Source organism: Diplotaxodon limnothrissa, linkage group LG7, assembly GCF_057381915.1.
Source record: "Diplotaxodon limnothrissa isolate DT_005_m linkage group LG7, D_limnothrissa_male_GT1.1, whole genome shotgun sequence".
Lineage (NCBI taxonomy): Eukaryota > Metazoa > Chordata > Actinopteri > Cichliformes > Cichlidae > Diplotaxodon > Diplotaxodon limnothrissa.
The window spans coordinates 1,902,552-1,908,551 of NC_140602.1; the positions used below are offsets into that span (position 1 = coordinate 1,902,552).

Here is a 6,000-nt window from a genome sequence, read left to right on the forward strand (position 1 = left end):
AAAAAGCTCACAATTGTGCAGTGAAAATGTAAACTAATAGACGCTGAGCATAATAACAAAGAGACAGATTTCACAGCTGCACCACGTCTCTGAACAGGTGCCATTTGTGGTCCTTATACACACACAGTACGTATCACTCCGCGAGGCTCCTCCTCGGTAGCCGTAATCCTCCGACAATCCATCAAGCGGTCATATTAAAACATTTTTTGACAGATTGCTGAGCGCTGTGTATCACATAAAATCAGTTCGCGGTCAGTAAGCACAACCAGAATTCATACATAAGGCGCACTGTCGATTTTTGAGAAAATAAAAGGATTTTAGGCCGTGCAGCTCCTCCGGGCTGCATGTCGTTAGCGTGGTTAACTCGCTAACACGTTGACGCCGTCCAGCCCCACGCACGGGGCGATCCGCGGTAACTCGCTAACGGAGATTTTCCGCTTTCATCTTGTCATTGCCTGCAGGTGAAGCTATGGGGGAGGGGGAGTTGTGTTCAGTGAAGGAGAGGCGAGGCCGAGTAACGTTGCGTAGAGACAAAAGTGGACGAAAGAGAGGCAAACCTGCGGCTCCACAAGTATAATTATAACGTAACATAGACTATATCGATATAAACGATATTGTCACATCTTATATCTCGTATGAAAATATATCGATATTTTTTTAAAAACTCGATATATCGCCCAGCCCTACTTTAAAGTGTAACTCATGTAACTGCATCCCTACAGGATGTGAGCTGGAATAATCAGCATCAGCGAGATGTTCTTTCCTGCAGAGCAGATGTTAAATCTCAGAGATCCCAGTCCAGTTGTGTAGTAGACACATCGGAAGACACAATCCAACCGCGCTCTGCCTCCTCTTCCTCCTCCTGCTCCACTGAAAACATGCCAGCAGTCTTCGCTTAAAGAAACTTCTTCTCACACCGACTCGTCGTTTCTACTCGTCTTTGTTTCTCACAGGCCGACATCGAGCAGCATCACGAAACACCAACAAGCCGTTTAGTTTGGCAAAGTACTGTTTTCTGAGAAATACACACAAGAGATCAGCCGCTTTACCAAAGCAGCTGATATCGACATCATCTGTGATATTACAAGAACCATGACAGTGACTTCCCAGAAGAGCAACTTTTTACTCAAGGTGAAACTCCAAAATGACGTCAACAACTTCATTACTGATGCGTATCACCACAACAGTATTTTGCAGGAAGCAGCTTCTTCGTCGCTCACACTCACTCGTTAACTAGCCAAAAATAACTGATACATAATGCAGAATGTTATTATATGGTTCTCTATTATCCTTTTACCCTTTGTGTTTGTGTTGCCTCTTTTTTCTTCTCTATATGTAACATCGGCACCGAGTCAACACGTACGATCGTTATCTTCGTCTAACCTACGTCGGGGGTCGGCACATTGTGTATTCAAAGCAATCTAACCACCAAAACACTGCGGTCTGTAAGTCACAGCTGACATTTGTTTGTGTTTAGGTGCTGTGATGGGAAACGATGACGTCAGCGTGCTTCATGTACTGTCAGGGCGGTTAACAGCCCAACCTGAAAACAAACAATTCTCATTTCCCCTTCAACAGTCTGATCGCTGCTTGAGGTCATGAGCAACAATAGTTTTAAAGGGCACTCCAACAGCGATAAAGCTTTTATTATAAATCAAATGTTGCGGTGAATGCTATCAAACGTAAAAAACAAACAAACTCGTATTTCCTCAGAGTATTTCTGTTTTTAACTGACATGCAAATGCAACAAAACCACAGTGCGCCTTGTGAGTCCAGCTGTTATAAAACCCACACACTTACCGGCAGCTGATACGTCACGTGCAAAACAGAACAAACTGGGACATAGGTGGAGTTTTTACGTGATGACACGGCCTGCTCACTCTAAAAACGTTAGAAACAAAGCGATGCAATTGTGAAACTGCGGGGATCATTTCTCAACTTTAATTATTTGATTCTGTTTGAGGGCCAGATAAGATGATGGGTAATTTCACAGAATTTCCCTGAGATCTACCGAATCAGTTTCAGTGGTAACAGGTAGCTGACACACAGCTTGTGTGAACTGAGGCAGCCAGACGACAACAATCAAACTAACACATGTGGGCTGATTTTCTTGTGTAACTTTAAAGAGTAAAATAATGCCTTTATTAGTTGCACAATTTCACAATTACATAATCTTTGGAAACTGGTGGCAGCATTTGGAAATTTTCCAAATTAACGTTGGGAAACTGCATATTTGGACAGTCTTCATTATATGGAAAAGACTTGTGAAAAACACGTCTCTCTGTTCTGTTTCTGTTAAACATGTAACTTTGCCAGTTTAGTGTAAGCAACTCAATAATTCCAAGTAAAATATACCCACAAGTTTACTCTTCGGGTTTATATTTGACCCTGTCTACCGTGGTGTCGCTTTCTATCCAAAACAACATCAGCAAACCAAAAACTGCCCGTAAAAAGAGGCAAAGGACGCATGCAGACAAGTAAATGCAGCAACTGTTAAGCTTTGGACGCTGTTAGGAGACAGCTGAGATGAACTTTTTCAAAACAGAAATGTACTAAGAATGAGCATGATACCATCAAGAAATCAACTTCACAGACCACAAAATGAAATGCGTCACATTTCCAGAGAAGTTACAGCGGAAAAAGTCTAAAATTGAAGCCCCCCCCCCCCCAGGTCTGACTGCCTGCCAAACTTAACCTGATTCACTTTCTCAGCCACTCTGACAGGAAACTTTTCCTCCCCCTTCTGTCTCGGCTCCTCCTTCGCTGCAGTGGGCGTGCTGAGGGAACACAGAGCATGCAGATGTTGATGTTCCACAACGAAAGCTGTGCCCACATCCGCTCTGAACCGAGTCTCCCGCAGTCTACAGCAGGCTGTTCACACTTAACAGTAACACAGCAGGCAGTACTGCTTCTCGCCACTGGAGCTCGCAGATCAAGAACGGAGTTTAAACTTGGAGTCTGTAAATTTTAGTGTGAAACACACGCAGAAAATCGCATATTTAAATGAAATTAGAGAAACAGGTGTAACTTGACTCGTGACTCTGATTTATGGCTTTTCATACATTATAAGGAGCTTTTTCAACATTTCTCAGCGTGACTCCTTTCTCGTGTCCTGCAGAGTCAAATTTCCTATGAAACATTTGAGGCAGGCTTTGAGTAAGCAGCTTCTGATACCTGCTCTTATAGCAACCTGACGCATTCACAGGCTGTGAAGCAGCCTAATAACAGGTCTGTCTCACTCAGGCGGCGGGCAAATGCTGAGTGATTTTTACAGAAGTGTGCTCCATCATTAGCCTGCTCGTTGAAATTACTCCGAGAAATCAAGGATTGTTCAATTTAAACGGCCAGGACCAAGCGCTCTCTCGCTGCCTCACACACATACATGTCGACAGGAAGAGGGGAAGCAAGAGTGGCCCACTCTTCTTTAAGGAAATCTCTAAAATTGAATTCAAATCCCACCGACTGATGAAAAGTCTCGCTAATCATGCTTTTAGGTGATGCAACAGACACACTTTGCTCAAACTACACCGAAACGATCCAATGGAGACGTGCAGCAGCTACAAGCTGTTCCTACTCAGGACTGGAATTCACCATATAGTGGCGACGTCATTCGATACATTGAGGCAACCTCTGGCGACGCGTCCACATAAAACGGTTACATTTGGTCTTTCTGGACTGTCTCCAAACGCCCAGCGCGCATTTCTCCTCCACTTGTCGCGTGAAATGACAGCTGTTTTTGCACCCACTCTACTATGAGTAACGACAGCACGCATACAAACAGTGGGGGCGCGCGCACGGTGCGCGAGACACAAACACAGAATGGAGACAAAAACGGCGAGCGTGTAACACACATAACTGCGTCTCACCTGTTTTGAGTCGTTTGAGTCTCTCGGCTGCAGCACCACCGCGCTGTTTCGTAGTAAATACGGCGGACGAGCTTTAAACCAGCGTGTAGAAGTTGTTTACAAAGTTTCACCGTGAATTCCGACACTCTGATTGGTCTGAGTAAAGTTTAGTCAACGCCCCAAACCTCGGTCACCGGGCCGAGTGTCAAACTTGTTTCCCGGACTCGCTGCATTCATGTAACACAGGCAAGGAGGCGAACGAGAACACTACGCTGTAAACGTGAAGTTTAATATGAAACGTGGAGGCGATCGCAGCAGATTGCCCACTTATATTTGCTTTAATTTCAGTTCAGTTGTATTTACACAGCGCCAAATCACAACAACAGTCGCCACAATGTGCTTTATATTGTAAGGTAGACCCTACAATAATAGATACAGAGAAACACCCAACAATCATACGACCCCCTATGAGCAGCACTTTGGCGACAGCGGGAAAGAAAAACTCCCTTTTAACAGGAAGAAACCTCCAGCAGAACCAGGCTCACAAATATGAACATACACACTTCAGTTCTTTAAGCCGTTGATATTGACGACCCTTGTGTGGTATTAAATGTCCGTATTTATTATGAATATTTATTTATTTATTTTAATTATGGTAGTTTTTATTTTAATGGAGAGAGACAGAATATCAAAAATCCAGAAAAAAATTACATGACAGTTATACATTTATTTGCATGAGTGAAATACTGTAATACTGTGCTCAGAATCAGTATCTTCCATTCCAACCTTCATTTCAGCCACCATGGGCAACACCAAAGAGCTGTCAAAGGAGGTCAGACTTGCACAAGGCTGGAATGGGCTACAAAGCCATCGGAAAGAAGCTCGGTGACAAGGTGACAACTACTGGTGCCTTTACTACTTTGTTGCAAGAAATATAAATGACCCATCAGTCACTCTCAGTCTGGAGCTCCTTTCATTTCTTGCTGCATGAAGCTATGATGATCATGAGAATAGTGGTGGATTAGCCCAAAACTTCATGGAGGAGCTTGCTATTGATCTGCAGGCAGCTGGGACTGCAGTCACCAAAAACACCATTGATAACACACTGCGCTGTAATGGCAGCCCCGAGGCCCATCTGCTCTAAAAGGCACATGTACCGGCCCGTCTTAAGTTTAGAAATGAGCATCTAATCATTCAAAGCATGACTGGGACAAAGTGCTGTGGTCACATGAAAACAAAATCAAGCTCTATCTGCCATGTTTGGAGGAAGAGGAAGGCTGTACATGGCCAAATGACACCATCTCCAGAGTATGGAGGCGGAAACAGGAAAAGGGTGCAGGATAGCTTCATGGCATTGAGGGGATCATGGACCGGGTCATGTACCGTAGAATATTAGATAAGTTATTTACATTACAGCCTCACAAGTGATTTATTACATGTGTGATGCACCTAAAAACCCAAAATAAGTAGTTGCAGGGGGAAGCGTTTAGAAGCACTGCTTTAGTGTTACTGCCCTAAGAAAAGTAGACAAAAGTGGAAACGTTGCCCCGAGGCAATGAACCAAAAATGTTATTTTAGTAAATAAATGAAATGAATGATTTTACAAACAAATACACTTCGGATACATTTCACATGTTCATGCATATGCCTGTATATTTTTTAAAATATAGATTTTCCACTTAAGCAGATTTAAAAATAAAGTTGGCCGTGACTCTGAACTTGATAAGGTGAAGAAAATGGTTGTGTCCCATGCAGATGTGGTTCTGGAAAGAACTGTCCAACCCTTAGGTCAAAGGTCAAACATGCATTTTACTGAATAGCGATCTTCCCTGTGTGTATTTAATTACACATGTTGTTGGTGCTGTTGCTCCAGTGAATAAGGCAAGTTGTTAAAGTGCTTTAATTGCTAAGGTAGAGTAGAAAAGGGCCAGAGAAAGAACCAGTCCATTCACAATTTACCAGCCATATATGGGCAAATAAAATATTTAAGGAACAGTGCAATAAGCAGACACGCTGTGTGTTCCCTGAAGGCAACAGCATTCTACAGAGGGTTAAAAAGTGCTTGTTCATTCAAACAGAGAAATAAAAATAAGAATATCTTGGCAACATTTCTGTTATTTTCATGGTTCGAACCTTATGGCACTGCCATCAACGT

At 43.1% G+C, this 6,000-nt stretch overlaps 1 long non-coding RNA gene across 1 annotated transcript in view; it reads right to left on the minus strand.

Moving 5' to 3' along the window:
* LOC146627534 (uncharacterized) overlaps positions 1–3,968 on the minus strand; it is a 116,435-nt gene extending 112,467 nt beyond the window's left edge. Inside the window, exon 1 of the long non-coding RNA XR_014906358.1 lies at positions 3,867–3,968. This is a non-coding gene — a long non-coding RNA (uncharacterized LOC146627534). The remainder of the gene's footprint in view (positions 1–3,866) is intronic.
* Positions 3,969–6,000: the final 2,032 nt, after the last annotated feature.